The following is a 24,483-nucleotide window of genomic DNA, read 5'->3' as shown; positions in this document are numbered from 1 at the left end:
AAAAATGCAAACTAAAACCACAATGAGGTATCACTACACATCCACTGGCATATTGAAATGAAAAAACTAGTGACCAACCTAATGTTGGTGAGGACTCAGAGAAACTAGCTCACACAAACTTTACTGTTGGGAATGAAAATGGCACAGCCACTCTGGAAAGTAGATTGGCAATTCCTTTAAAAGCTAAAAGTGAACTTACTATATGATCTAGAAATCAGTTTCCTCAGAAAACTGAAAACCTGTATTTTTTTCAGAATGTTCATAGCGTCTTTATTCCTAATAAACAGTAACTAGGAAGCTACCCAAATGTCCTTCAAATTGTGGCATATCCATAACCTGGAATATTACTCAGCAATAAAAAAAGAATGAACTATGATGTATATAACACTGTATCTATCTATCTATCTATCTATCTATCTATCTATCTATCTATCTACATAGGGCTTCCCTGGTAGCTCAGCTGGTAAAGAATCTGCCTGCAATGTGGGACACCTGGGTTCGATCCCTGGGTTGCAAAGATCCCCTGGAGGAGTGCATGGCAACCCACTCCAATATTCTTGCCTGGAGAATCCCGTGGACAGAGGAGCCTGGTGGGCTGCAGTCTGTGGGATCGCAACAAGTCAGACACAACTGAGTGACTAAGCGCATGATGTGTACACACTCTCATATGTAAAACAGCTAGTAGGAACCTGGTGTCTAGCACAGGGAACTCAGCTTGGTACTCTGTGGTGACCTAGAGGTGGGAGGGGGGCAGGGTGGGAGGAAGGCTCAAGAGGGAGGGGATTCGTGTCTATACATATAGCTGATTTACTTCATTGTATAGCAGAAACAATATTATAAACAACTTTATCCTAAGAGTTTAAAAAAAGAATGAACTTGGATACACACAACATCCTGGATAAACTTCAAAGAATGGAAAGAAGTCAATTTCAACAAGTTACATATGGTATGATTTCACTTACGCAGTATTTGTAGAATAACATAGTCATAGAAATAGAGAAAAGATCAGCAGCTGTGAGGAGCTGGGGTGGCAAGAGGGGCAGATGTGGCTATAAAGGGGTAGTGTTATAGTGTTATATAAATGCAACATTATGGGGACAGTGTAATTAAGCATATTCATTGTGGAAGTGGCTCAGACATTAAAGAATCTCCCTGCAATGGAGGAGACCCGGGTTAAATCCCTGGGTGGGAAAGGTCTCCTAGAGAAGGAAATGGCAACCCACTCCAGTGTTCTTGCCTGGAGAATCCCATCGACAGAGGAGCCTGGTGAACTACAGTCCCTGGGGTCACAAAGAGTTGGACACGACTGAGAGACTAACACACATTGTGGAAGTGGTTGTTAGTGAAGCTACATATGTGAGGAAATTGCATTGATCTACACAGACATACACACACCAATACACCTAGAAATAGTGAAATCGGAATAAACTCTGTGGATTATGCCAGTGCCAATTTCCTAGCATAATTATTCCTAAACTATAATTATGCAGCATGTGATCAGTGGGGGAGACTGGATAAAGGGTACATGTGAGATCTCTGGACACTTAGATACAAACTGCTATGACTCTGTTATGATTGCAACAGAAGGAGTTTAAAAAATTATGCTGATTTCAAAGATTTAAGGATCAAACATACGATTTCAGGATGAAATCTCATAAAGCTCAGTGGTGCCTGAGCTATCCAGGAGAATAAATATCAAAATGCTTCCTGGGAAATAAGAGATGGAAAAGGGAGTTCATTTCAACACGTCTTCCAGCACACATTCACACACGTCTCCACACCTCGCATCCCTGCTTAGGAATCACCATATGCTCAGTGTTACATAGAATGTGTAGAGCGAGATTTTATGTACTCTACATCGAAATTACAGTTTATAGGAAAATATATGCCTGTACTTAATTCTCATCAGTAACACTGAAGTAGGGAAAAGGAACCACATTTTTAGTTCTGTAACTAAATCTGTGATGATCAGCAAATGACTTCAACTCTCAAATAGTCTTTAATATGGTGATTAACCTAGGTGATATGAAAGATTCTAATCATAACCAAACAACACCTAATTACTAGGAGTGAAAATTCATTAGGCACAAGTACTAGAGATGTAGTATACTTAATGTACAGTAAAACCTCATTAATGTAGACTCTACTAATTTAGAACTTGTAACAGCTTATGGTGGGTGTTACCCATATCACTATTTCTAATATTTAAGAAAAGAGAGATTTACTAAGTAAATTGTGCAGAGAAGTATCTGAGAAGAATACTTGAATACAGCAAGTTTTTAAAGACTCAATGAACACTTTAGAAATTCTTGTGTGTACAAGAATGGAGAGGTTATTAGAAACTTTTCTTATTTATTCATCATGTCGTAGGGGGACATAGAACAGTATAAGGACAGAGAACAGACCTTAATAAGAGAGTCCCCTAAACTCATTCATGCCAAGGGAATCCTTTACTCTGAAATCATCTCCAGCTTGCCAGTCAGTTAAAAGTGCCGTAGGCTCTTTTACTGCAACTTTAGGCAGAACAAGAGGTCAGTCAGGCCAAACTCAAGGTTGATAGGATTAAAAAAAATTAACACAACAAAATGGCAACACAAAATCTCTGGATCCATATTTGTATGTAATATGCGGTCCTCCTCAGATAATTTACAAAGTTGCAGGATATTCAAAAAATCGATTTTTCAATGTGTTTCTCACATCTTATGCTTCCTGTTGGTTCTGCTTTCGAGCTTTGGCTCTGAAGTTAGTTGGACTTCTGGGAGTTTTTGTTCTGCTGGAGAAGTAAAATAAACCTCTGAATCAAGCATTAAATTGAGTGTGATGCCCAAGTGCCTGCCACATGCTTTCTTTCCTCTGTCCAGTCACATGTTCACCTACCCATTGCCCCCCAAAGAGAAGCAAAGTTGGGTCATTTTTCTAAAAAGGAGTCATATGAAAGTATAATGGTCAATTCACAGAGAATTAAGATACAACAACCCAACAAGTGCCACCAAAGCCATGTGTGGAAAAGATTAATTATATCCTTAGAAAAGGACAATTTTGAGGTTAGAGTCATGCTCTGTTTTCCCCAAAGTGCTATCCTTGGCACTAATTCATTCGTAGCTGAAAACAAGTTGTTTTAAAGTCATGAAAAGATGGACTTCTCAGCATAGTTTCTTCCATTATATATTAAGTCCAGAAAACCTTAAAAATAAAATATCACTGGAAATTATTTGTCCACGGATATCTTCAGAAGATATTTGTGCCATCTCAGGGTATATGGAAAAAATAACACAGAAGATCACCAAACAACCACTGTATTCTTTTTCTTCTATTTAAACCTGTAATAAATAGGCATCACTCATTTCCTGCTCTTTCCAATAGGATCAAGTGGCACATTTTTATATGAAATAGCGATTTTATGAAAAAAAGTATTATTTTGTAACTTCAACTTTTCCCTTAGATCTTTGATAACTGACCTAACCATGGTGAAGATGTAAAAATTTCATACTTTAGTTTTAAAAAGGCAAGCCAAAAATATTCTATGATGGTTTATATCAGTGGAGATATTTTTTCCCCACTCAATCAAAGAAAAAAATATGAGAATATCCACACCAGATCTCATTTCATAGCTCCAAAGCTTTCTCTGGAAGAGATAAATGAGGCCAAAACCCACAATTATTTAATGCTTTTTATAATAATGTGTTCATGGTTAATTTTATTTGCCTCTGTGCCACAAACCCTAGACTTAGAGGCGTATCTGCTTTATTTTTTTTCCCCAGGCCAGACAAATTAATAAAAGATAGTCCATGAGTTCTTTGGAAAAAAAAAAAAAAAAAAAGGCTTTGCAAAAATTCATGGCAGTTTCAGAAAATGTGTTGAATTCTAATGTAAGGATATAAGCGAGTTGTTTTTTTTTCTTTCCACGAAACACCTGTGTATTTTTTCAATCTCATAAGCACAATTTGTGTTAAGAAATACAAAGAGTGGAATGAAAAAGTAAAACAAAAACAAAAAAACCCACTAATCTAGGGGGAAAGTCCCTCGATATTTGATATGTTTTCCTCTAGAAAATACACAGTTGTATCACAAAATTGGAGTCATGAGAAGCAAGTCTTTTCCTCGCCATATTCCCTGCCTGTCTTGCTCTTTACCAAAGGACAGTGATACACAGTCAGTGAATCAAAGTCCGGAACATATTCTGTATATGTTATCCCTTCAGGACCCCTGAGCTCCAATAATTTGCTGATAACCTTTCTAATATCAGCTTAAGTCAGCACTAAACATTCCTGGACATTACTTCCCTCTTTGTTACATTTATTAATAATAAATTCTTAACAAATACAAAATGAGATAAAAGGGAGAGATGGAAAACTAAGAAGACTTGTTATTTCTCATTTGATTAAGGTATCCATTAAAGTTAATTTTTGTCCAGATAAGTATAAATACATATCTCTGCCATAATTCAAGTATGAGACTCACAAAATCACTCTCTTGTAAAAATTTTATGTGCAAAAAGCAATATTTAGCTTAAGTATTTCCATCTGGGTAAAGCTACCAGAGGATTAGCTTAAGTCAATCCATAAAGAAGCAAAAAGTGGGAAATGTCTTACAGTTTCATTCCAAAAGAACTCCACAGACCATTAATTTTCACATTTCAAGGCAAACTAAGTTTAATCAATGGACTTATATAGTCATTAAGAAGGTAACATTCCCTTGGGTGTCAATTTTCTCTTATAAAATTAGGTATGCATTGATAGGAGCCATGGACAGAAGAGAGACCAAAATATGGATTTAGCATTACAATTACCTATGTATGAACTTATTTACAAAACAGAAATCGACTCACAAACTTAGAGAACTTACAGTTACACGGGGAAGGAGGGTTGGCAGGGGATAGGTTGAGAGTTTGGGAATGACTTGTACACACTGCTATATTTAAAATAAAATGCCAAGAAAGGGCACTTGCTTGAAATGGCCATGTTTCTATTAAGAAATTGTTGTTGTTGTTGTCTAGTTACTAAGCTGTGTCTGACTCTTTGTGACCCCATGGACTGGAGCCCACCAGGCTCCTCTGTCCATGAGATTTCCCACGTAAGAGTACTGGAGAGGGTTGCCAGTTTCTTCTCCAGGGGATCTTCCCAGCCCAGGGATTGAACCTGCATCTGTTGTATTGGCAGGCAGATTCTTCACCACTGACCCACTAGGGAAGCCCATTAAAGTATTATGAAACATTTAATCATCAGCCATCTTTTTGGCAAAGGAAAGAATTAACAAAAGAATTCCACTCCTCCCTTTGGTACTTTGTCACTTTCTGCCAGCATCTCATTTTGTCACAATCTCATTTAAACTCCTACCAAGTTGTCATCATCAAAACATCAAAAAAAATTTTTTTTTCAAAAATCAGCTGAATTAGGGACCATATAATGTATTATGCATGTAACATGAAAGCTTCATTTCTGGACAATTCACCTGCAGGAGATGCATTAATTGGTGTAGAGAATCTTTCTGCCTGTCATGATATTTAGCATCAAGTGGCCAATCCCTCATAGAGAAAATCCTGAATTTCTTCTCTATCCAGTGCATGTAACCAATAAGGAAAATTAGCTGCTGAAATTAACAAGGCCCATGAAACACAACAAGGTCCAGGTTTCCACCTAGGGGAGGAAAATTCTTCTAGAGTGTTCCATTTCAGCGCTAAGGGTAGTGACTGTTCCTTATATCTGCTATTCTGACATTAATTAGGGTTCTCTTTTAATTTCTAGCAACAAATCCCTTGATATCCCTATCTCCTATTACAATTCACAATTTCTATATTAAACTTCCTGTTCCAATTACTATGTGGGTTTTCTCTTTTCTAATTGGACCCCTACTAATTCAACATCTTTGGGTATACTTTTACTTTTTTATAATGAGTGAGGATATATTTGAAACTGAACAAAAACCAACAAAGAAGTTTTAAAGCAAAAAAAAAGAAATGGGAAGGTGAGAAAAGTACAGATTTTAATTATATGTATATGATGAGATCACCTATGTCTAAGATGTGTCATTCACCAGTATTTCATGAATTATGTTCAAAAATATGTGAATTCATACATACATGCCTAGTTATCCACATGCACCTGATGTGTGGGTAATGTTTGAAACAAACCAACTTGGTTACTTAACTGCTTAAAGATTAATAGTCTTCATTGTCTAACTTGTACTACAATACTAACATATGCTAGAGATGTTATTCATTGGTTTACTGTTTAGTGAACACAATCTAATTTTGATTAGAGCATCTAATTCACCACTGAGATTCCTACTGAGGCCCCATTAATTCCAGCACTCAGTTTATGAGCTCCCCTTGACACAGTCTCAATGATCCTCCATAAAGGATTCCATGACCATGATCTCATGAGAAGGCACTGCTGCTTCTTACATTACTCAGCTCAGAGGTTCAAAGAAGCAGTTTAAGTGTTGATGTCCTTCCATGAAACCACAATTATGTAACCAGACAGAGACAGTCTAATGGAGGAATAATTAAAATGTACTTTAAGATGTACATTTTCCCATGAATGATATTAACTCTCTCTGAATATGAAAAACCACAATTAAAACATTTGGTCTAATACAGAGGCTTTCAACAGCTCTATCATTTTTTCCCATTATGTACTTTGTTAGTTAATATCAGTCTCCTGAGTAGGTTGAGACCTACTCCATTAATATCTCCTTTCAGCCCATCTTATTGTTACTATAACTCTGCCACAGAGTACTATATCAAAAAAATGAAACGGGGTGACTTTAGCCTCAACTCTGTATTTTGCTATAAAAGAATGCCATTTCTGGGGTTTCCCTGTTGGTCCAGTGGTTGACTCTGTGCTCCCAAGGCAAGGAGTATGGGTTCGATCCCTGGTCAGGGAACTAAGATCCTGCATGTTTCATGGAGTGGTTAAAAAAAAGAATGATACTTCCTAATTTTAGTAATAATAGTAATTATAATTTTATTCTAAATAGGCTACTTTATAGAAATATATAGTTTTAAAGTATGAACTACTGAAATCACCTACGACCAAAACAATCTTTCCAATTTTTCTTTCCAAAAAGTTTAGAGTATTATCCAATATGCCCTAAGGAATTACAGGTATAAATAATTAAATGGCTTCAGAATTCCCAGCTTTTTGAAATAAAGTGATCATTTTCCTTGGTTCTACTCTGCTTAACTATGAGCTTTCAGATGATCAGATTTTACCAAGATTCAATCATGCAGAACCTGGTAAACTGACAGAGGAATGGGATGCTGTGGTCGTTTCACTGCTAACATATATAGCAGTTCATTAATTAGGGCTCCCAGCTGCACATGTCAAAAATCCAACAAAGACCAACTCAACCAAATAAGGGAAATTTATAGTCATCTAATGGAAAAATCCTAGAATAGATCCGTTTGATAGGTGACAATAAGATACTCAACCCCCATGATAAGGAATCCATCTTTCTCTTTGCCATGCATGTGTGCTAAGTTGCTTCAGTCGTCTCTGCCTCTTTGGACCCTATGGGCCGTAGCCCACCAGGCCCCTCAGTCCACGGGATTCTCCAGACAAGAATGCTAGAGTGTGTTGCCATGCCCTCCTGCAGGGGATCTTCCCAACACAGGGATTGAACTTGCATCTCTAATGTCTTCTGCACTGGCAGGTAGGTTCTTTACCACTAGTGCCACCTGGGAAGCCCCTTCTCTTTGCTATATATCAGCTCTATTTTTGTGCTCTGTCTTCACCCTGAAGAAGTTTCAATGCATATGGTTGTTCTAGGAAGCTCCAGGTGTATGCTCTCCCAGTTTCAAGCCTAACAGAAAGACAGTTTCCTTTTGCCAATCTATCTAGGTAGGTCCCAGGTCTGAGTCTCAGTGCATACTATGGGCCACAAGAAGATTTGATTGACCAAGCACACTTGATATTGAGTGAGTAGGAGTGGCCTGAATCAGATCATAAGGTCTACCTACTCTGCGGGAAAAATGGAAATAGGTGTTTTACAGACATAAAGTTCTCCAGTTTCTGCCAGTTGTAATTTATTTTAACTAGGTACCAATTTACAAGGTGATATTTAATTTTCATAATACCACCTATTTTTTAAGGATTATTATATGTGGTTTAAGGATGAAACTGTTATTACTCCAAAAACATTTCAAAACCATACCCAGAATTCATAGTTACATGTTAGAGATGCTACCAACATAACAGAGACAAAGATAACAGGTCATAAGGGCTTCATTTCCAAAATGCTTTCTGCAGCTAGCATGGTACCAAATGGGATGGAAAGGTGTTTAACTAAAAGCAAATCACTTATATTAAATAAATTAACACTCTACCAAACTGAACTCAAAGTTTCTCTACAGAGTTGTCATATTTGAGGCATTCAAGTCCTTATGACCTATACAGAAGCAGCAAATAGCTCCTTCACCTTGAACTAAGACGAAAATGCCTATTAGCCTTTAAGAGCTAAATGGTTTAAACTCCAGGGAATGTCTGTGTGTGTGTGTGTGTATGTTGTGTGTGTGCACACATATGTATGGGACAAGGAGCCAGGAATGAATGATTCAAGTATTTAATAAAGACCTTAAGTGTTCATTTGTGTGTCTCATTCACTCCTTTCACAGGTATTTACTGAGTGTGTCTAGTATGCCAGAAATTCAAAGCAAGATGTTCCATATAGACACTAGGCCACTTGGGTTTTCACCCTGAAATTTTCAGAGACTGAGTAGTCTAAGGAAATCTAAGTACATTTATCACAACCGCCATAAATGCTAATTTTTGTTTTGTGAGTGTTTTTTTTTTTTTAGTTTCCCAAGGCTGAAAATAAAATATAAGAGAAATTAACCTGCTAGTGACAAATGTGGGCAGAGATGACTCCACTTAAGAAGTATGAGCAGAGCTTTGATGGGCCGGGTGACAGTCACAAGAGGGAATCCAGGGCAGGATCACTTAAGTTAAAAGCCAATCTTTTTGTAAATAGAAAAATGGAAATGGTGGCAGCAGTAGGCAGAAGAACTGGTACTTTTTTAATATTTTAATTGCATCCAGGTGGCTCACTGGTAAAGAATCCGCTTGCCAATGCAGGAGACAGGGGTTTGATCCCTGGGTCGGGAAGTTCCCTGGAGAAAGAAATGGCAACCCACTCTAATAATCTTACCCAGAAAATCCCAAGGACAGAGCAGCCTGGTGGGCTACAATCCATGTGGTCACTAAAGAGTCAGACACAACTTAGCGACCAAACAACAAGAGGAGCTGATAAATCCTAAATACTCTCTTTTGGGTTAGCACTGACAATTTTATCTCTGAAAGATTAGATACTTAACACATGATGTTGGCATTCCTCTAGCTCCCTCCTATCCCCATATATATATCTTTAGGGGATTTTAATGTAAAAGAAACCTAAATCTGTTTGAGTGGAATCCTGCCAGAGAAGCTACTCCCCTCTGAGAAGACCATGGACATCCCTTACCACCCACCAAATCAGCATCCAGCTCCTTTCTCTCAGAGGCCAATTCCAAATGTGGTTTCCAAACATCTGCCATCACTGTTCTTTGATTTCACTCTCAAATGCCATCCTGGAGAATCTGTTCACGCAATCACCATCCTGGCCGATAACCCACAGAAATGTCAGCTGCTGGTTAATCTGTATATACTCCTCCATCCGGTGCCATTTGTTTCATAGAGGTGCAGTGATACTCAACCAAGCCAGCCTCGGAGCAGTGAGCAGAGAGGTAAACGGTAGCCCCTGGCTTGTTTCTACCACTGTCATAGCTTTCTGGACACTTTCAGTGCTTCTGACCCTCTTTCCTGCATTATATTTCCTCATCAGTAAAATGGGAGTGATTTAGTGCTCTGGGAATAAGGAATCAGGGTCATCATAAACTGCAGGGAGATTTTTCTGCACATAAGCTCTTCTTTGTGAAAAATATTAGGTCCCTCTGGTTATAGACAGTTTCTTTTGAGATCTTTTAATCCCAAGAGTCACAGGACAGGCGCATCCCCATGAATCTTTGTGATGTTGGTTAAAACTTACGGCTGTTCAGATCTATATAGACATAAAGTAGCTTAATAATTGCTGGGGGCTGAGGCGAGAAGAGGTAGTATTTACAAACAGGTATGAAGAATCTCTTTGGGAAGATGTAATGTCCTAAAATTGGAGAGTGGTGATGGCTGTGCACTTCGTGCTAAAAATAATTAAATTGCACATTGAAAACAAGTTAATTTGATGGTGGATAAACTGATCTCAATAAAGCTGTTAGCAAAAATAAGAATGATGGAGGGACGGATAGAATGACTGAAATGTGGTAAAGCAAATATAATAAAATGGTAAGTGCATGAGCTACGTGTTGGTAATGGGTGTTTACTGTATAATTTTTATATTTTTATGAGTATTTGAAATGTTTATAATAAAATGTCAGGAAAGTATATTACAAAAACTAGTTTCTGTTCACTTGGTGGAAAGGATTAGACCTTCCACTTTTATATATATGCATAAATACACAAATACTTGCATATATTTAAATAAACAAAGGTGTGGATGAAAACATCCTACTGTCTCTGAGAAAAATACAGTAAATATGATAAGATTCTTGAGGTTAGAGATGGTACTTAGTAAAGACTGAAAGATACTTACAAAGAAACTGCCATATATTTGCTGTTCTAAGGATTTTACATACATTATCACATTTAGTTGTCATAAATAGCTGTTTGAGGCAGGCACTATAAATATCTCCATGATATAGATGAAAAAGCTGAGGATTAAAGGGTTTTAAATGCACGTATAAGTGGAGGAGTTATCATCTGAAATAGATCTGACTTGAAAGAATTAACAGCACAACTTTGGTCTAACAGATGCACACTATTAGGAGCTGCTAAAATATCACAATGATCTCAACTTTATTAGTTTTCATCTTACCCCATCCACCAAAAAGTAAGATTGATAATTTGAAAAAAAACAAAAAACTTGTCACTGTATTACAATGAGTTTGGCCATGCTGTATTTCAGTCTATATTTCCAGATTTGCAAAGTAGTTTGCAACATTGGAGTGTTACTACTTTGGTTACTGGAGGGGTATTTTCCCCTGTTTCAATTATAAATGAATGGTGAAGAGATGATATTTTAGACTGTAGAGCCACAGGTATATTTTCTGTTTTAGAGTTAGACATCCTGCCAAGAATTTACATATTTTTCTAGCTAGCATATAAGGATATCTTATACATGTTTATTTCACAGAGGTAAAACATGTGGGTTTTTTTTGAACACTGAAAAAAATAAGAAAGAGCAATAGAAAATCCTAGTTACGTGCCTGACTGCCAATAGAGAAAATCAGTGAAGAAACATTCAGTATAACTTCCAAATATACTGCAACACAAAATGTTGCTAAGACTCTTGTGCTTACTTGGTTCAAAAATATAAAGTCAGTAGCCAAGATTTCTCCACTTTGATGAATATCAAGCCACCTGGTTTTCCAAAGTTGAGTCAGATGCCATATGGGGAGGGGGCAGAGGGTAGGCAGCCATGGGGTTAGAGGAGGAAACTGTTTCAGGCAAAATGCATTTTCCTGGGGCAAGCTTTTGGCACACAGTCCCCACAGTATTCCCCTTTTCCTTATTTCTCCCAGTTCTTCTCCTTCTTTCAACTTTCACTTAACCACAGAGTGGTTTGTTTCCCTTGCAAACTTAACATCAGATCAGATGGTTTTATTCCAATCTCGGTATACTTCCCTAAGAAACAAAGAACTGTTGCTTTCAAGTCAATTAAACTTGTATATACTGAGAACTAGTAATGTTGAGCCAGTGGTAGATAATAAGAATAAATCTAGTTCTTGAAACATTCATAGAATGACAGGGGACATGGGTGGGTAAACAAATCCTAGTCAGTTGAACCAGAGCAAAGGAAACATGAAGTATAGAGCTATATGGTACCACTATATAGAACAGAAACTGTGTGGTGATAATATATTTATTTTCCATAGAAATATTTTTAAGTCTAGTTATCAGGCTACCTTGATATTCTCTTAGTTAATATTTATCAGGGGTTTATACCATGTCAGAGGACACGATGATTCTTTACATGCATGATCTCATTTTATTTCCACTATTACCTAATCAGGTCACTACTTTTATTTTTTCCATCTTTACACACGAGTGAACCTCAAATACACCTGCTGAATTAGGCTGTGGTCTGTCTTGCCATCCTGAGACCCAGTTGCAAACTAGATACTAATACATTTGTCAACCTGTCTCTACATTCAGCCTTTTGCTGTTTTCTTCACAAAGCAGCTTCCAAAATAGAGTACGTACTCAACTTTAAGTTACAGCTCGAGATAAAAGATTTCCTTCTGGGGAATCACTTTTCACTTATAATGTACAGACCTTGCTCCATGGAGCATCTGTGGTGGGAAAGAAAAAAAAGGATCATTTTAATAAAGTGAAAAACCCCAGATGCTCCCAATATTGAGTGATAAATTCACACCCTGTTTGGGAATTCACCAAGGATTTAAGCCAGATCTGCAGAGAGAAAGTTAATATCTCTGACCAAAGTCGGGGAAAAAATACAGCACTCTCTGCTATAATACAGAAGTGATCAGTATTGTGGGTTTTTTTTTTTTTTTTCCATTTTCCATTCAGTCTTACACTTAGTTTTGCCCTTTGATGGTCTTTTATGAGTCAGTATTTCCCCCAGTTGGCTGCGTGGAGTCTTGCTATGTAGGAGGTGGCATTCTGAGTTTGAAGTACTCATCTTCCAAGTTCACCTGGAGGTTGGCTGTCTCCAACTTGGCAAGGCATAAAAGAACCTGGCTGAGTTCCAGCCCCTATAATTATGTTCTAATCTGTCTTCATCCCCGCTCCTCATTCTTCATGTAATGTTTTTAAAGCAGCTTAAACCACAATTTCATTGCTTTTTAGCAGAAAGGGAAATTAATGGATGTATTGTGAGATTAATGACATATTTATTTTTAGTTCTACTCCTGTTGTATGAAACCAAAACAGATATTGTTAGGATACAAGCTCAGTTCAGTTCAGTTCAGATACAAGCTAATCTACCTTTAAAAAATGTTTTTTTCTTAGGAAATATATTAATTTTGCAAATAGCTAAAAATTATATGATACATTATATATGATTATATATTATATGGCACGCAGTATTTGAATATGTCAGATTTACAAGATATTTGCCACTTGCCCACCCCCCAAAAAAATCTTGAAATATTCAAAGACTAAATGACACCAGTAACAATGATCACTTGACTCCAGACTCACAGCAACTCAGTGTTCCATTCATTTACATCTTGGCTCCTTCATCCCAACAATAATTTCTAAATGACAGAGAATGCATCAGCTTCTATCGTGTGCCCCACAACAACTAGGACAGATTGGTACACTTTGCTCCTCCAAACTCCTAGTTGGCTTCCTGATGGCACTTCTTGGTGGTCATTGTCTCATCTAAGAACTGTTTTCCAAAGAATAGGCATGATGGGTGTGGCAGAATGAGGAAGCGCTGGCATCAGGAGAGGCTGAGTTGGAAGGGACCAATCAGTCTCTAAGAATTACTGGATCTGTGACCTTGGCCAAAAACCAAGATTTTTCAGACTTCAAAACAATGAAAATAATTCATGCTGTGTCTTCATCTCAGGGAAGTCCAGAGTGTTAAGTGAAATAAGTATACATTGAAGCATCTTGTCAAATGTGCTCTACAGTGGAAGCTAAAATGAAGGAGGCCAAAGAGATGGGAAGGAATGATTAAGATCTCCTTTCCCATTTAAATTACAAGCTTCTTGAGGTGAAGGATAATATATCACAAGTTTTATTTTTGTTAATACCTGTGGCTCAGGGGTAAAGAATCCACCTTTCAATGCAGGAGATGCAAGGTTCCATCCCTGGGGAGGGAAGATCCTCTGGAGACGGGAATGGCAACCCACTACAGCATTCTTGCCTGGAAATGCCAATGGACAAAGGAGCCCGGCAGGCTACAGTCCATGGGGTCACAAAGAGCTGGACATGACTTAGTGACGAAACGTGTGTCTCTCCCCTCTGTTGGAACCTCACAGAAAGAATGACAGAGATGAGAGTAAGAAGTGAGAAGGAGGAGGGTGAGGAAATATTTTGAAGTGATAGTTCATATGCCCACATCAAACGTCGTCCCTCAGAAGCATAAGAGCCACTCCTCTGAACGAGTGACACAGAGACAGGAATCCTGTCGTTCTGATAATATGGTTGGTCCTGTTTCTCTGTTAATGAACATGACAGGGTGTCAAACACTTCTGAGCTTATCAGTCTGCTGAGGAGTGGAAAGCATTTGTACATGGCATGAAATCATTTCATTTTGAGCTATAACCTGACTCCTTGCTTTTAATTGTCTAATCAAGGAATGCTAAGGAACAGTGTGGAAAGGTGGGCTGCTTGACTCCAAGGAAATCACAGTATGTTTCCATCCATCTGTCTGTCTGTCTTTGAATGTAAGTAAATTGAACTCTAAAAATAAAACTTGAATTTTCTTTCTTTTTAATGACCACATGCCAAGGGACTGTTTTGACATAACTACTCCTTTTGGTGAAACTATTTTTTCAGTCATATCACCACTCTATGCTGTCAACTGACATATGACACTATCTTTTCTCTCCATTTTGCCAGATGGTTCCCAGAGAATTTTCATATGAGTTATGTTTATTTGATTTGGTTCATGACCACCCTGAAATGCAGGTATTATTACTGTTTCCCTTTCAGAGATGGGTTATCAGAGGCTCAGCAACATTAGAAAACTTGTTCAAGATTCCACAGGTTGCCCAGTAAGAACAAAGACAAAAAAGAATTTAAGATGTGGAAAGTCAAGCTTAGAGAAATGAAATAGCCTGCTTGAGGTCTCACAGTCAGTAGTAGAGGCAAGACTTAAACCAAGGGACTGACTCCCTGATCTACTCTCTCAACACACTGCCATCTACTGTGCATGACGGACGCCTGATACAGTGCCTGGCAGGTGCTCAGGGAATATGCATTTCTTATCACTATTGGCAACCATGCCCTGAGGCAGAGAGGGCAAACATATTTAGAGGAGATGTGACCTTTTCAAGGTCACCAGCTGGCTCTCCTTCCGTGGTACCATATTGCCACCACAGGCAGGAATTATAAGGTGATCTATTTTGACTGTTGCTCTCATGGATTTGTTTGGTGGAGGTCAATTTAAAGAGATGATCCTGTAATAGTCCCTATAAATACATGAGCATAAGATCCTGATTAGAAATTATAGATTGTCATGAAAACTCCTACTTGCATCCCCTCACACACATAAGACTATGTAAGTTGAACCCAGCAATATAACTGTCGCCCAAAAAAGAAATAAAATGTCAGAACCCAGAGGTTTCTGAAATGTGAAACACCAAAGCACATAATTACAGGCCCGTTCACCCTGTCTTCCACCACTTGCCCCATTGCAAATCTAAAGTCTCCTCTTTACTACTGACTATGAATAGAAGTTAAAGGCCTTTCAGGAATCATTCAGGATAAAAGGCTCATTTCAAAGACAGGGAGATTGAGGCATGGAGCAATGAAGGGCGTTGTTAAAAACGAGAGCCTGTGAACCTCAGCACAAAGGTAACTGGTGGCCAGTCCTTCTCGTGATGCTCTGTTATCAAGTGTGTGCTCTACCTGGGAATGAAAGCCACAGGCCACAGAGTTTGTCAAGCAACAACACACTCCTCATATTTGATACCCCTCTAAGTCTGGATTTCTAAAATGCCCAAGGATTAGCCACAGAAATTAAAATTAAATTAGCAGTCCTTTAGCTTAGATGATACAATTTTTAAAAACAGAAGAATTAAAATTTATGTAAATGATATGATTTCCTTTGTCAGAGCTGGAACCCTAAAGAGTCTGTGTAATCTCTTGTGTTTGAACTTAAACTTAATAAGCTGGGGGTCAGAGTACTGGGGAGGAAGAAACCCACTCGAAGAAGAACGAGTGCTAGTATTAATCTTAATTCTTTTGTGTAAGCTTGTCTTAAATTTGCCTACATCTACCTTTATTTACTGAATGTGATTTAGACATGCATTTAAATCTCTCTAAAGTGTTCTAGACTTTATGTCAAATGTGAGCAGCCAACCAGAAAACATTGGTCAAGAAGGGAGATATAAAACACTCTAAAATACTAGCAGTTTGTCAAGGCTCACATAGTTAATGGCCATAAAATTGGTGCTCAATAAATTTTACTCTCATTAACTACATTCTGGAAAAAGAAAACAATGGATTAAGGTTTAATCAAATCATTTAATGTTGAGGCATTCACAGAAACATGACCCCACTGCCTTGTACTCAATTTTAAATACAGATATTAAAATAAATCAGTTTGAAATCCAGAGAGCTTTGATCCATCATAAATTTCAGCCCAAGGCTGCTAATAACTTGGGTTGCATCATGAATTGTTTTCCCCGACTGGCATCCATCATGGCCCCAGATCAATAATCATTACTAATACAATCCTGCCATTATTTAAACTTCCTCATCCTGTCAGTGGGCATGGGGGAAAAACTCTTGAAAGGCTAAATGTTTGGGACATCACTTAGGAAGCTTGGGGGACAGCTTGCACGCTATCTACATCTTTGTAGATGAAAGTCTGCAAAGCCAGATTTTTATTACAAGGGCATGGCTATGACGTGAATACAGCCTGGGAGTCTTATGTGTATATATGTGTGTAAGTGTTAGTCACTCAGTCGTGTCAGACTCCTTGCAAACCCCATGGACTTTAGCTTAGCAGGCTCCTCTGTTCATGGAATTCTCCAGGCAAGAATACTGGAGTGGGTTGCCATTCCCTTCTCCACGGGACTACCCTGACTCAGGGATCACACCCAGGTCTCCTGCTCTGATGGCAGATTCTTTACCATCTAAGCCAGTAGGCAAGCCCAATATATGTATACAAATACACACCCCTTGAACAAAATAAGGAATGATTTTAAAGTTGCTTTATCTCTACGGCTCAGTTACCTTGGTTGTAAATACTGGATGACTGTATTGAATAACACGAGGTGTATAAAGTGCTTAGCATAGTGTCTGGGACATAGTAAGTGCTCCCTTCTTAAAAAAACACTGAGTGGAAACCCCAGCTTTCTGTTTGGCAGAGATTTCCTTCTAAGTGTTTGTGAAAATTTTGAAAGGCTTGGTAAGCTATCACACCCTTAAGTACTTTGGAAATGCGTTTAAAAAATCATCTCATAGGCCTTCAAGGAAATCACAATGACTAGTTTAGCTAGAAAGAGGACCGTGCATCCTGATCACCTATCAGTTCAGTTCAGTTCAGTTGCTCAGTGGTGTCTGACTCTTTGCGACCCCATGAATCACAGCATGCCAGGCCTCCCTGTCCATCACCATCTCCTGGAGTTCACTCAGACTCACGTCCATCGAGTCAGTGATGCCATCTAGCCATCTCATCCTTGGTCGTCCCCTTCTCCTCCTGCCCCCAATCCCTCTCAGCATCAGAGTCTTTTCCAATGAGTCAACTCTTTGCATGAGGTGGCCAAAGTACTGGAGTTTCAGCTTTCAAAGAAATCCCAGGGTTGATCTCCTTCAGAATGGACTGGTTGGATCTCCTTGCAGTCCAAGGGACTCTTAAGAGTCTTCTTCAACACCACAGTTCAAAAGCATCAATTCTTCTGCACTCAGCCTTCTTCACAGTCCAACTCTCACATCCATACATGACCACTGGGAAAACCATAGCCTTGACTAGACGGACCTTAGTTGGCAAAGTAATGTCTCTGCTTTTGAATATACTATCTAGGTTGGTCATAACTTTTCTTCCAAGGAGTAAGCATCTTCTAATTTCATGGCTGCAGTCACCATCTGCAGTGATTTTGGAGCCCCCCAAAAAATAAAGTCTGACACTGTTTCCACTGTTTCCCCATCTATTTCCCATGAAGTGATGGGACCAGATGGTGATCACCAAACTTTGGTCTGAAAGTCTTGATTTCTTCCCAAGGGGAAATCAAGCCTTAAGGATAAAAACGAATGTGATCATTAAGGATGCTCAATAGAATCTAAGTTATATATAAAAAAAAAATTCTCCTCATTGTTAAAAAAAAAAGTCTTAAGGTATGAATTGGAGTAATCATCTGTCAGGAATTAAGATTGTACGAGAAAATGATGCTGTACAAATAAAGTCAAGAAAATTAATTCAATGACATTAATGGATCAAATAGATACTGAATACTCTCCAGGTTATAAAAAAAAAAAAAAAGAAAGAAAAACTAGGCTAGAAACAGCAGGGTTGAGAAGGCAAGGAAATACAGAGAAAAGTAGCCCTACTCATCAAAGACCTCAGAAGCCATCAGAGAAGGAGACAATGAGGTAAAGACCAACTCTAACTGCCTTACTTTAAATTCTGCAAATAAAGATCTATCAGAAGAGGAGATGGGAAGGACAATATAGTGCTTTCCTCTCTGGCATGAAATTTATCTTATGAAAAGAACAATTATCTAACAGCAGATTTCTTTCTCAATGACATCAGATAAAGTCTGCCCTAAAGGACAAGCTGAACCCTGTCAGCCTTTATTCCTCAGGCTCCCTGCAGTTCTTCTGAAAATGCATGGTGCTGCATGTGTGAGCTTTTCTCTTGTAAATCAGAAGCACAAGCTTAAATAAGTCAGGCTTTCTCTTGCATTCTTCTCACCCTCAATAAAATCATGAAAATAAAAAGTTGGAGGAGTTTTGGCTTGCTCAGGACCAACCATTATTCATCTTGAGGGAATCAGCTCTCGACAATTGGCCCCAAAGCAACCTCCAGGTGTCATTCCCTATTATATTTCTGTGTTCAACAAACACACCGTGAATTCTCATTCTACTACACAAATCAGGAGCAATTTTTGTGTTCAGCTTATATGGCAAATTATTATGATTTTTAGTGGTGCATCTTAAGAGGTTAGAAGAATCAGAAAGCACAGTCACATCCTATTTATTGGGTATTCTATTCACTGAAAATGTCCCCACTGTGTATTTCCTCATTCTCTTCTCTCTACCTAAATACTCAGCTTGGTGAAATACTACATAACCTTCTCTGAAATGATTTTTAAGGACATTAATGTGCTTTCTCTCTTTTCAGTTTGACTTTTTTTTTTCTACTTTTTCCTTAATTGTTTGTGCATCCATTTGCTTCAAGGTAGAAGAGGAGGGATGTCAGGAGTGTAGGGTAGCTTTTTGCTTCTATTATTAAAAATGAAAGTAAATGTTGTTGCAAAACACTTGCCTTTCAAACCAGGCTATTTTCTTGAGAAAATACAGTTGAAATTATTTTATTTCTCCTTTAACATATCAAGAGGTAACCTAGTCTCTTTGTGTTAGGGTTTTATATAAAGAATATCCAGACAAAAGATGAACAAGGACAAACCTATCCTTTTGGGGCCCTAGTTAATGATGGGAAAGAGGGCAGAGAAGAGAAAGTGAGAGAAACTGGGCCTTAATTGTTCACTCCAGCCAGAGCCCAATGAGTGGAGGTAATCAGATGGGCAAATGAAAACTGGCATCTGGTACTGGAACAAGACAGTCTTTGGGCTGCTTCTCACCCCAGTTTGAGGACATTGATAGACATGAGAGCAGTTGGAGGGAAGCCCTCAGACGTAGCCTCCCTGAGCCACACTTGATTCTTGTGTGGTAGGGATAGGACTAGAGGCTGCTGAGGATGTGACTGGGGGGCTTCTGACAGGAGTGCATTAGCAGGAGTAAGAGTTCTGTGACTCGGGCCCTAATGCAAACCATGGAAGCTGGATCTTGATGGAGGTCACAGGTGGTCTGCAGAGGCACCCATGCCGGTAGGAACAATGTAAGGCTAAGTCAGCCAGGAGCTCCACGCACTCGAGTGAAAACAAGAGAGACTAGTCAAGACTCCCAAAGCCAAGAGCACAAACAAGGAAGAAGTGAAGAAGGACTATCACTCAGTGGGCAGAGGAGCCCAGGACACCATGACCTAAGGGCCTTAACTCATCTTCTCCATGAAGAGATCGAGAGAGCCATGCCTTCCACGTGTGTACCACCCTGGAGAATATCTTGGAGGTGATGGTGGAAACCTGAGAAGCTGAATGTGTTTTCCCCTGGTCATTTCTGTACAAGGTCCTGAAATCTCCCTACAGAGACTGTGGGAACAGATCAGACAAATTGTAAAACCTGACTGGACATTCCCCCAGAGTTGTTCTTCATTGCACTAATGAGTGGGTAAAGGATTTAGGGAAAAGACCATATTAATTATAAACAAATTAAAGAAATTCCATCTTCTCTGCACTTTCAAGCTGTAGTGAGTATTACATTTGCTACCCTATTCTGCTGCTAGCCTTGGTGCACATGCCCCCACATCCGTGGGAACGAACTCGGTTTGAATTCAGCACTTCCTCGTCTGAGAGCCACTTCCTAGGTGGCGCAGTGAATCTGCCTGCCAATGCAGGAGATGTGGGTTCAATCCCTGGGTCAGGAAATGGCAACTCACTCCAGTATTCTTGCCTGGAGAATTCAATGGACGAAGGAGCCTAGTGGGCTACAATCCATGGGGTCGACACAACTGAGACTGCATGCGTGCATCTGAGATTCACAAGATCTCACTTACTTAAAAAAAAAAGAGCATAGTTGATTTACAACGTTGTGTTATTTTCTGCTGTGCAGCAAAGTCAGTCATATGTATACATATATCCCCACTTTTAAAAATTGTCTTCCCTTTTAGGTTACCACAGAGCACTGAGTAGAGTTTCACATCCTTACCAATATGTAGGTCCTTATTAGCTATCTATTTTATACACAGCAGTGTGTACATGTCAATCCCAATCTCCCAATTTATCTCTCCCTTCCTTACCCCCCAGCATTCATAAGTTTGTTTTCTACATCTGTAATTCTACTTCTGTTTTACAGATAACTTCATTTGTATGCTCCTTTTTTAAATTTAAGATTCCACATATAAGTGATACAGGCTATTTGTCTTTCTGTGATTTGTTCACTCAGGAGGACAATTTGTATGTTCACTCATGTTGCACTGACATCATTCAGCCTTGTAGTGAAGATACTGTTTGCATGTTTATATTACAAAATTATAAGCTCTTTGAGGGTACCTGTCTCAGTGACATACACTAGTTTGTCTTACTGAGTTAATAAATGAACTGAATTTAAAAGCTAAATGGCCATTTTTTCTAATTAAGACTGGTTGGTTTCAAAGGTCTAATTCATGCTCTACTACAGTTTGTATTGTCACTTGTGTAATTAAGCCACAGGTAAATAACACAATTAATAAATAACTAAGGGGCCATATGAAACTTATCAACTGTCATATTAAGTCCAAAAATTGTTGGAGAGGACCAAACTTCCTTATGCTTTGATAACTACTGAAGATCTTGTTTTCAGTTTGCCCAGTAGGTACAAGGTATTCTGTTTGTTCTGGTAACAAACTACAATCTCCAGACTCACAACCAATGTTGAGCCCAACCTGGTACCTATCTGAGACAGGAAGCATTGAGGGTGGTCCCCAAGGTTCCTGCTCCCTGGTATATACATGTCGCAGAATTTCTTCCCTTGACCATGAGCAGGATCAATGAATATGATAGGATAGCATTCACTATTACAGATTACCAACCAGTTAACTTTGAGTTAATTCGAAGGGAGATCATCCTGGAGATGAAACTGATTGAATCAGATGACCCATTTAAAAGGTGAAACATGAGAGAAGCGTTCTCTGGCAGGCCTAGAAGAAAGCAATCAGCCACGTGTGAGAAGAGGGACCTCCCAAGGGCAAAGAGTGGCTCTTATCTGACAGTCAATAAGAAGGCAGGTTGAAGGGACTGGATGCAGAAACAGGACTAGAGTAAGTGATTATGTAGACACCTGTATTTATGTACAACTGTTATTGACAGAGCTGAATGAGAAGAGTCAGAGCGCTATAATAGCACTGCTTCCTAAGTACGGTGCTTTCTAAACTATATTTTGATATTCAATAATGTATATATTAGTAAACAAGTGGATTGAACTCCCCTGGGTTTTCTTTTATTATACTTCTTGTGAAATTAAAATTGTTTAAAAAAATGTCTTTGGGTTATAAGGAAGACTAAGTTCGGTGTGGAATATAAATTCATTTCTCACTGTCAAACTATGTCTACGATTTATACTTTTAAGATATAATAGCTGCAACCGTATTTCCCTAGTGATAAAAAGAAATCCCCTTCGTAATCCCAACAAAATCCTAAAGTGCTAAAATGCAATGAAGAGGATTTCTAATGGTAAGTTATAAATCCTTTTAGAGAACATCTTGGTTTAAAATAATTTCAAAAAAAAAGAATGCTTACGAATTAAGCAGTACTATTTAGACATCCTTCAGCAGTATCAAGGACACTCAAAAGGATTTCACATTTAGAGAAGATGAAATGAAGTTATATTTGTGATAGTCATGGACGGTAAGAAACTGATGTTACCAGAGAAACAACTGTATACTTTCAAAGTGTGACAGAAATTCAGGGGCCATTCGTTCAGTCCACTCCAGATTCAGATACTCCTTTACATCAGCTATTGCAGGCAGAAGAGATCTACACCTCATAAGTCAATACCTGCCTCAGGTTAATGAGCCTGAAACTCAAGTCAATGTAAGTGTGAACCTTTATATAAGTTTTGCTCCCCAACACTCCAGAGAATAAGTTCTGTCTCTCTTCTATCTGGATGCACTTTAATATTTGAAGGCAGGAGTTACTCGCTTTCATAGACTGGACCCCTATAGGATCAAGCATGAAGTTACACACAGATATAAAATTACAAGACAATGGGACTGATGAGCACATGATAAACTCTAAGACCAACAACCCCATGGACTGTAGCCCACCAGGCTCCTCTGTCCATGGGGTTTTCCAGGTAAGAATATAGAATGGGTTGCATCTCCTTCTTCAGGGGATCTTCCCGAACCAGGGATTGAACCCACATCTCCTGCATTGCAGGTCAATTCTGTTACTGCTTAGCCATCAGGGAAGGTTCTCTAAAGGAGCAGCTGCTACTTATTCCCCAACAAGCATGTGGTAATTTGGTAACTAACCACAATAAATAGGAATCTGGATTATCAGGAGTACATTTTTCCCTTTAAAAAACTAATAATTAACCTCTATATTAAGTCACATTTGATTCTCCTAAATGCACCATTCCATCAAAACATGGTATGAACTGAGACTTTAGAACAGCATTCATAGCTTCAAGGTACTTTTCCTACAATGTTGAGAAGATAAACTGAATTTTTCATTTATTTAAATACATGTAAATGGAAATTTTAGGACTCTTTATTAGGCTTCTACATTTATAATTGAAAAGCTGGAATTTTCACATTGAATTAATTCTGGAACTTTGAACCATCATGTCCCACAGGATGTTGATTCAACTTCTGGGGAACATATTGTTTAAAGACCTGAAGACATGGTGAGTGCTTTGGACCCTCCCCAGAAAGCCATACAAACACAAACCATTTAGCCTATTTTTAGAGGTTTACTGTGAAGGGTATTCATTTTCTTCCAATCTAAATACCATTTAAAATAAAAATGATAATGAGTGAAGTCGCTCAGTCGTGTCCGACTCTTCGCGACCCCATGGACTGTAGCGTACCAGGCTCCTCTGTCCATGGGATTTTCCAGGCAATAGTACTGGAGTGGCCTGCCATTTCCTTCTCCAGGGGATCTTCCGACCCAGGGATCGAACCCGGGTCTCCCGCATTGTAGACAGACACTTAACCGTCTGAGTTAGGCAATACACAGGGTTATCATGAAGATTTTATGAGTTATTAAGTGCATTTATCAAAAATGAAATAAATCCATACATGTTAAATATTTGGAATCTACATTATCTCACTTATACCAACTCTCTGTTAAAAAAATTAACCTTATTTTTTTGAACAGAAAAACTGTGACTATAGTAGAGTTCCTATATCCTCCATTCCAGTTTTGCTATTATACATTATTATTTTTCATTAGTATGGTACATTTGTTGTAATTAGTAATTCAATACTGATACTTTATTATTAACTAGAGCTTAATCAAATTTTCTTAGTTTTATGCCCAATGTCCTTTTTCTATTCTAGGACACCATCCAGGATCCCTATCATTTAAGCATCATGTTTTCTTAGGTTTCCCTTGACTGAAAGAGTTTCTCAGATTTTCCTTGTTTTCTTATTATCTTGACAGATTTGAAGAGTACCAATCATATAATTTGTAGAATATCCCTCAATTTAAATGTTTTTCTAATGGTAAGACTAAGATTACCAGTTTTGAAGAGGAAAACCACAGAGATCAAGTTTCATGTTCATCTCTTACAAAAAAAAGGGACATATTCTCAACATGGCATCACCGTGTATGTCAGTCTCAGTCACCTGGCTGAGGTAATGTTGGTTCTATTTCTTCACTGTAAAGTTACTGGTCCTTGTCACCCTTTCTACACTGTTCACTTTAGAAGGAAATCACTATAAACAGCCCACACTTAGAGCATGGGGAGTTTTGCACCCATCTCCTTGAGGAGA

The 24,483-nt window shown here is 38.5% G+C and overlaps 1 protein-coding gene across 1 annotated transcript in view; it reads right to left on the bottom strand.

Moving 5' to 3' along the window:
• TAFA1 (TAFA chemokine like family member 1) overlaps window positions 1-24,483 on the bottom strand; it is a 509,833-nt gene that overhangs the window by 277,843 nt on the left and 207,507 nt on the right. The gene's annotated exons all lie outside the window — the stretch shown is intronic.

The sequence above is a fragment of the Budorcas taxicolor genome, chromosome 1, assembly GCF_023091745.1.
Source record: "Budorcas taxicolor isolate Tak-1 chromosome 1, Takin1.1, whole genome shotgun sequence".
NCBI classification, from domain to species: Eukaryota; Metazoa; Chordata; class Mammalia; order Artiodactyla; family Bovidae; genus Budorcas; species Budorcas taxicolor.
The sequence above is the reverse complement of the archived record's forward strand: the minus strand, read 5'-3'. Positions and strand labels throughout refer to the sequence as shown.